The following is a 7,599-nucleotide window of genomic DNA, read 5'->3' as shown; positions in this document are numbered from 1 at the left end:
TGCTGCGCAATTGAACGTTTACTTTTCCTACTGAACTGTCAATGTCCTTTTTCTGTTCAGGTGTCCTGGAGCAATCCAAGTTAAGGTAATTACTCCTGCCAAGCTCACCCGCCTGTGGTGCCTCCAAAATGTCAGCAGCTTCTGCAGGCATGCGGAGGCACCACAGCGTCCGGTTTACCTTTCAGGAAATTGAAGGTAAGGTAACTTACATGTCCAGGCTTGATTTTTCAAGGAACTTGGTCCAGAAAACCCTAGGTTTCAAACCTGAAGACCTGAACTGTATCTTGACCTTACCATTGAACAAAGGTTTTGATGTAAGCTTTCGAACTAGCTCTACTCTCAGCGAATTCTGGACTCGTTTTGAAAACATGAAATCCCATTTTGCACTTTTCACAGTAGAAAAGCTTACAGACAATTCAATGAAAACCGTCATTGTCAAAATGTTTAATGAAACTGTTAATGCAGAAGACATTTGTGTGTGGTTGGGCAGATACTGTTCTGTAAAAGGTCAAGCTGTTAAGGTTAGGGATGTAGACGGTATTTGGAACTGTGCCTGGCGAGTGCCTGTCAATCTAAGACAAGACCCACAAGGTTTCCAGGGTCTAAAACATCTCCCATCCCTGATAGTGCTGGGGGAGAATAGAGGTTATGTTTACTACCAAGGACAACCTAAACTTTGCAGAAGGTGTGGAGAGCATGGCCATCTGGTGGAAGATTGTTCAAAACCTTTCTGTGGTAAATGTAGACACACTGGTCATGTGTATGAGGAGTGCCCAAATGGCCGTCAATGTAACCTCTGTGGTGAAACAAACCATCTCTTTAGAAACTGTCCTAAGTCATTTGCAAATAAACTTAAAACTGGGAAGAGCAAACCTGACACACCTGTGGTAGGTCTCACTAATGAGACACCTCCTGATGCAGCACACCTGCAGGAGATTGCGCAAATGATAACTGACAAAGAGGAAGAGCCACTCCAAATCCTCCCAATCAGTGAACTAGAGAAAGACAATGGTAAAATCGAACAAAATGTAAGAAAAGACATGACTATGAAAAATGACCACAGGATTCTTCACGATGGACAACCTAAAAGACCAGCTCCGGTCTCGCCATCAGACTCTCTGCTGGCAGTAGAAAAGAAGGGCAGAACTGAGGATCCTACGAAGGAATCCTTCAGTGAAGAATCACGTGTGTTCCTCCCACCAGACTCCCCCAATGAAATTTCCTTTTTGGCTTTTAATCTACAGTCGACCCCCTTAAACTCACTTGAAGCTGACTTTCATCAGGAAAATACATCAGCAGTTGAAAATTCAAAGAAACCCAACCCGTTAGTCCTGACGGCCCAAGACATTGACAGAGATTTCCTCCCAACAGATGGGACATAAACTGACTATTACTAACCTGGTCTCCCTCCCTTACATGACAATACCTGCCTTAACTTTCTTTTTCATACTTATGACAATTACTCTAGTGACAATAAATGTAAGAAGTATAAAATCTCAAGTCAGAGCCAATGGCATCCTGACATACCTGCAAAGTGTGAAGTCCGATGTAATTTGTCTACAAGAGTGCGGCATCCCGTACTGCAGTAGTTATAAAACGTGGGAAGATCTGTGGCCAAATAGATCGCTATGGAGTGGGTCAAATGAAAACAAAAATGACGGTGTGGCTATCTTGATTAAAAACCCTTATATATCGGTTAAAGGTTTCACTGTTATACGAGATGGCAGAGCCCTGTTAGCACGCTTATCATTTATGGGCAGAGACTTGAACGTTTTGAACCTTTATGGTTACAATGATAAGAATGCAAGATACAAACTTTTAGAAGATGTGCAAAGTTTTATGTTAGGCAGAGCCCCGTTTATAATGGTAGGGGACTTTAACTGCATACTAAGCAGGACAGACCGAAATAAAACTGGGACATTTTATAAATTGGATAAAACATCTCACTTACTACGGCGTATGGTTCAGGACTTTAGGCTGACTGACTGTTACAAAACTTTGCATCCGCTTGATGGTGGGTTCACTTGGTTCAGTGGGGACAACTCTGTAGCATCACGTATAGATTATGTGTTTACCAGAGATTGTCTCCCCATAAATGCCACACTTACCCCAGTCTTTTTTTCAGACCACCACATGTTGACGTGCACAGCTGAGTTAAATCTGAGTGTAACACCAGGGAAAGGTCTCTGGAAACTAAACTGCTCACTTTTAGAGCAGGAAGATCTTGTGGAAGAATACAAAGAACTATACAGGGGATGGCAAACACTACAGGACCTGTATACTTTTAGAGCTCCCTGGTGGGAGATGGTTAAAAAAAGAACTCAGAGCTTCTTTAAAACAGCAGGCAGAAAGGGAAAAGCAAAAGATAAAAGACGCACGACTGACCTCCAGAGGCGCTTACAAAGGTACTACAATTTAAATAAACAAGGGATGGATTTTAATGAAGAAATTAAAGACGTAAAAAAAGAAATGATGGAATTAACAGAGAAAGTTAGTAAAGGAGCCATTATTAGAAGCAGAGAACGAGAGATAGAAGAGGGGGAAAAGTGTACACGTTTTTTCTTTAAGAAAGTCATCAGTAAAACTGACACCATGGTAACTCTCCAGAAAGGAGATGGCTCCCTAACCCAAACCACAGAAGAATTACTCACGACCCTTGAAGACTATTACAGAGAACTATATAGCACTAAATTGCTAAATGAAGAAGCCTTACATGACATTCTGACTAAAGTGGAGCACACCCATAGTCTAAACACAAATTTTGAGAAGTTAGTCCAGGATTTAACAGTGACAGAATTGACCAAGTGTCTGACTTCCTTTGAGAAAGGAAAATCACCAGGGATGGATGGGCTCCCTGTGGAGTTCTACTTGACCTTTTGGGACTTATTAGCACCAGATATGTTAACATTGTTCACAGAATTTGAAAACCTGGACCAATTACCTGACAGTTTTAGGACCGGCATAGTAACATTAATCTACAAAACCAAAGAAAAGACAGACTTAAAGAATTGGAGACCCATTTCCTTACTTAATGTGGATTGTAAACTTTTCAGCAAACTCCTTGCCACAAGACTAACATCTTGCCTAGAGGACCTGGTTCATCAGGATCAGGTTTGTGCCATACCTGGACGCAAAATCACGGACCATCTCATTCTCATAAGAGACTTGATCAGCCTCTCTAAAGACAGGTCAAACCGCTTGGCAATAATGAATTTGGACTTTGAAAAAGCTTTTGATCGCGTATCCCATCAGTACCTGTTTGCGTTGTTGGCAAGACTTGGCCTCCCGGAACGTTTTGTCAGATGGATAAAATTGCTCTACAAAAACATCTCCAGCAAAGTAGCTGTGAATGGTCTTTTAACAAAGAAAGTTAACATTAACTCTGGTGTGCGACAAGGTTGCCCTTTGTCAGCGTTACTATATATTCTCTGCATAGAACCCTTGGCACAGATATTAAGGACAGACGGATACATTCAAGGTCTTCACATACCAGGTACTGGCGGCCTCGATGTGAAGTGCCTTTTATATATGGATGACATCAATATTATATGTGCAGACAGCCGGTCGATAACCAGGGCACTGGAACTGACCGAGTGGTATGGTCAAGCTTCTGGAGCAAAATTGAACAGACACAAGACCAAAATCCAATTTTATGGACCATGGACACATACTGAAACGGAGAGTCTTTCTCTGCAGGTGACCTCAAATAACCAGAAAATCTTGGGAGTATGGTTTGACAAAGAAGGCGAGGGAGGAAATAACTGGCCAGAGGTAGTTTCAAAAGTGCGACAAAGACTAGGCTTTTGGTCAACAAGAAAGCTAACAATGGAGGGGAAGGTTCTGGTCTTGAAAGCAGTAATCCTCCCTTTATTTCTGTTAATCAGCTCAGTATTTATGCCACCACTAAGAGTCAGGAGAACCTTAGAACGAGAAATGTTCTATTTTTTGTGGAACTCCAAATGGGAAAGACTAAAAAGAGAAATAATGAAAAGCCCAAAAGAAAAAGGGGGTAAGGGTGTACCGGACCTGTACCCTTTTCTCGGAGCGCACTATATCAGCTTGCACACCAAGCATATTGTGGGCAAATCTAAAAGCGTAAAGACAGCTGCATTGGTTAGATTTTGGATGGGAGTCTATGTTAAAAAGTTAGGTCTAGGAAACATTGATCTGAGAATTCCAATGTCTTTCACGCTAAACAAAAACTACAAAGAAATACAAATCTTTCTTCAGAAATTCAACTTGGAAGGATCAAACAGGGATGCACTGACAAATCACAGACTGCTTATTTCTTCCATACAGGAGCAAAGACCTGTGTGTCGAGTAAGGGGATTTGGAGAAGAGGAGTCAAAGAGAGTCTGGTACCTGGTGAACCATCCTCTTCTTCCCAACCGGCTGAAAGATCTGTCGTGGATGGTGGCTCATGAGGTTCTCCCGGTCAGGACTGTTATGCACTCCCGGGGCATGTCCAGAATTCCTCTTTGCCCCCGTCCAGGTTGTGGCGCGCCAGAGACGGTGAGGCACCTGTTCTGGGAGTGCAGTGCTGCTGTAGACCAGTGGGCGACAGCTGGCTCCTCCGGCTTCCCGTACTTGCCAGCAAAGGAAGATCTTACAGCACAACTAGTGCTCTATGGGAGGAGGCAATGCTCAGATCAGAAGGCTGAATGCACTACATTACAATGGCTCTCCCTAGCCGCCATAAAAGACGCCATGTGGACTTCCAGGAATTTGCTGGTGAGAAAGCACAGGCAGATCCCCCCCGTGGGTGTGATACGATTGGCCGCAGCAACGGTACACCTTGCCATGACTGCAGGCGGCAGGCCATGAACACATCCACAAAGAAGAATCGCCTTGTCGCCCATTCGGATGGGAGGAGCTGGAGTCCCACAGGATAAAGGTCAAAGCAGCGACGGTCTGACTCTCCGGAAAAGGCAGCTGGAAAGGAGCACAAAGGGGAGGACCTCCTCTGAGCGCCACACTGAAAAGATCCAGAAAATGCTGAAAAGAAGATGACTGGAGGATCACCGGTGCCTCACTCCAAGACTCAGGAAAAACTTGCCTAATGGCAATAGAAACATTCTGACCATTGCAGTTGTACCTGAATAACTAAATAAACTTTAAAAAAAAAAAAAAAAAAAAAAAAAAAAAAAAAAAATCTGTTCTTATTAGTTTAATATCTGATATGTCCTCCAGTGGAGGACAACCTATTAAGCCGATTTTTGAAGAACGGATGTGAAGGTGGAGCTTGCTCTATTCACTCCATGCATTGACCCAGTATTGCAGTGTTTCTGGGAACAGTGCCCACATCTTTAAATTGGTACAAAGAAAAAGTTTTCAGTCCAGCTGGTAGTGCTTGATTAATGTTAAAACGACTGTTTAGGTGAAATTAAATTCTGCCAGACTGTAACACTGTTTGCAAGTCACATCACTCTCAAGGAGTCTGCTGTTGCAACAGGGCATGGATGACATCATCCACGGCCAAACGTTTGATGCAGTGGAGGGGGCATGGTCCTCAAAGTCATCAAGTTAAAGGTTTTGTATCAGCGTCAGCATGCAACTTTTGATGTAGTGGAGGGGCTGTGTTCATTCAATGCTGTTGTTCAAAGGTACCACATCAGTGACACAAAACACCCTAGAAGGCTAAATTCAATCCACTTGAATGCAGTCAGCATAAAGCCTATGAGTCAAGTTTTCTTCAACTGTTTGTGTGTCTACGGTTAATTTGTGTCTCTAAATGTATACGTGAAAAATGATCCAAATATGGATATTTGTGAATTCATACGACCTACATTCTAGAACCGACATAGGTGTGTATACAAGACAGTGTTTCCTACTGACTGGCTACTTTTTTCATTCACATCAGGACATGTGAAGCTTTTGTGGGGAGCTGGGATTTGAGGTGGGTCACCAAGTCCCACCTATTAACAGGCGTCCATGAGTCCAGTGTCCTGCTGCAAGAGTTGCTCTCATTGGCAGTGAAGTGGTTAGTTATCGCTTCTCGGCCTTTTGGCTAAGATCAAGTGTAGTATCTGTTCTTATCAGTTTAATATCTGATATGTCCTCCAGTGGAGGACAACGTATTAAGCCGATTTTTGAAGAACGGATGTGAAGGTGCAGCTTGCTCTATTCACTCCATGCATTGACCCAGTATTGCAGTGTTTCTGGGAACAGTGCCCACATCTTTAAATTGGTACAAAGAAAAAGTTTATAGTCCAGCTGGTAGTGCTTGATTAATGTTAAAACGACTGTTTAGGTGAAATTAAATTCTGCCAGACTGTAACACTGTTTGCAAGTCACAGCACTCTCAAGGAGTCTGCTGTTGCAACAGGGCATGGATGACATCATCCACGGCCAAACGTTTGATGCAGTGGAGGGGGCATGGTCCTCAAAGTCATCAAGTTAAAGGTTTTGTATCAGCGTTAGCATGCAACTTTTGATGTAGTGGAGGGGCTGTGTTCATTCAATGCTGTTGTTCAAAGGTACCACATCAGTGACACAAAACACCCTAGAAGGCTAAATTCAATCCACTTGAATGCAGTCAGCATAAAGCCTATGAGTCAAGTTTTCTTCAACTGTTTGTGTGTCTACGGTTAATTTGTGTCTCTAAATGTATACGTGAAAAATGATTCAAATATGGATATTTGTGAATTCATACGACCTACATTCTAGAACCGACATAGGTGTGTATACAAGACAGTGTTTCCTACTGACTGGCTGCTTTTTTCATTCACATCAGGACATGTGAAGCTTTTGTGGGGAGCTGGGATTTGAGGTGGGTCACCAAGTCCCACCTATTAACAGGCGTCCATGAGTCCAGTGTCCTGCTGCAAGAGTTGCTCTCATTGGCAGTGAAGTGGTTAGTTATCGCTTCTCGGCCTTTTGGCTAAGATCAAGTGTAGTATCTGTTCTTATCAGTTTAATATCTGATATGTCCTCCAGTGGAGGACAACGTATTAAGCCGATTTTTGAAGAACGGATGTGAAGGTGGAGCTTGCTCTATTCACTCCATGCATTGACCCAGTATTGCAGTGTTTCTGGGAACAGTGCCCACATCTTTAAATTGGTTAAAAGAAAAAGTTTTCAGTCCAGCTGGTAGTGCTTGATTAATGTTAAAACGACTGTTTAGGTGAAATTAAATTCTGCCAGACTGTAACACTGTTTGCAAGTCACAGCACTCTCAAGGAGTCTGCTGTTGCAGCAGGGCATGGATGACATCATCCACGGCCAAACGTTTGATGCAGTGGAGGGGGCATGGTCCTCAAAGTCATCAAGTTAAAGGTTTTGCATCAGCGTCAGCATGCAACTTTTGATGTAGTGGAGGGGCTGTGTTCATTCAATGCTGTTGTTCAAAGGTACCACATCAGTGACACAAAACACCCTAGAAGGCTAAATTCAATCCACTTGAATGCAGTCAGCATAAAGCCTATGAGTCAAGTTTTTTTCAACTGTTTGTGTGTCTACGGTTAATTTGTGTCTCTAAATGTATACGTGAAAAATGATCCAAATATGGATATTTGTGAATTCATACGACCTACATTCTAGAACCGACATAGGTGTGTATACAAGACAGTGTTTCCTACTGACTGGCTGCTTTTTTCATTC

At 42.8% G+C, this 7,599-nt stretch overlaps 4 non-coding genes across 4 annotated transcripts in view; all 4 read left to right on the top strand.

Moving 5' to 3' along the window:
* LOC144992941 (U2 spliceosomal RNA) overlaps positions 1 to 36 on the top strand; it is a 193-nt gene extending 157 nt beyond the window's left edge. Inside the window, exon 1 of the small nuclear RNA XR_013656973.1 lies at positions 1 to 36. This exon is cut by the window's left edge and continues 157 nt beyond it. This is a non-coding gene — a small nuclear RNA (U2 spliceosomal RNA).
* Positions 37 to 5,107: 5,071 nt separating this feature from the next.
* Positions 5,108 to 5,305, top strand: LOC144992915 (U2 spliceosomal RNA). The gene has a single exon (XR_013656960.1). It is a non-coding gene; the product is annotated as a U2 spliceosomal RNA (small nuclear RNA).
* Positions 5,306 to 5,987: 682 nt separating this feature from the next.
* On the top strand, positions 5,988 to 6,178 carry LOC144992791 (U2 spliceosomal RNA). The gene has a single exon (XR_013656855.1). It is a non-coding gene; the product is annotated as a U2 spliceosomal RNA (small nuclear RNA).
* A 682-nt stretch (positions 6,179 to 6,860) lies between these two features.
* Positions 6,861 to 7,051, top strand: LOC144992610 (U2 spliceosomal RNA). Its single transcript, XR_013656680.1, has one exon. It is a non-coding gene; the product is annotated as a U2 spliceosomal RNA (small nuclear RNA).
* Positions 7,052 to 7,599: the final 548 nt, after the last annotated feature.

This window comes from Oryzias latipes, chromosome 6 (assembly GCF_053564925.1).
Source record: "Oryzias latipes strain Hd-rR chromosome 6, Olatipes_Hd-rR_3.1".
Lineage (NCBI taxonomy): Eukaryota > Metazoa > Chordata > Actinopteri > Beloniformes > Adrianichthyidae > Oryzias > Oryzias latipes.
This window is presented reverse-complemented; position numbering and strand designations above follow the sequence as displayed.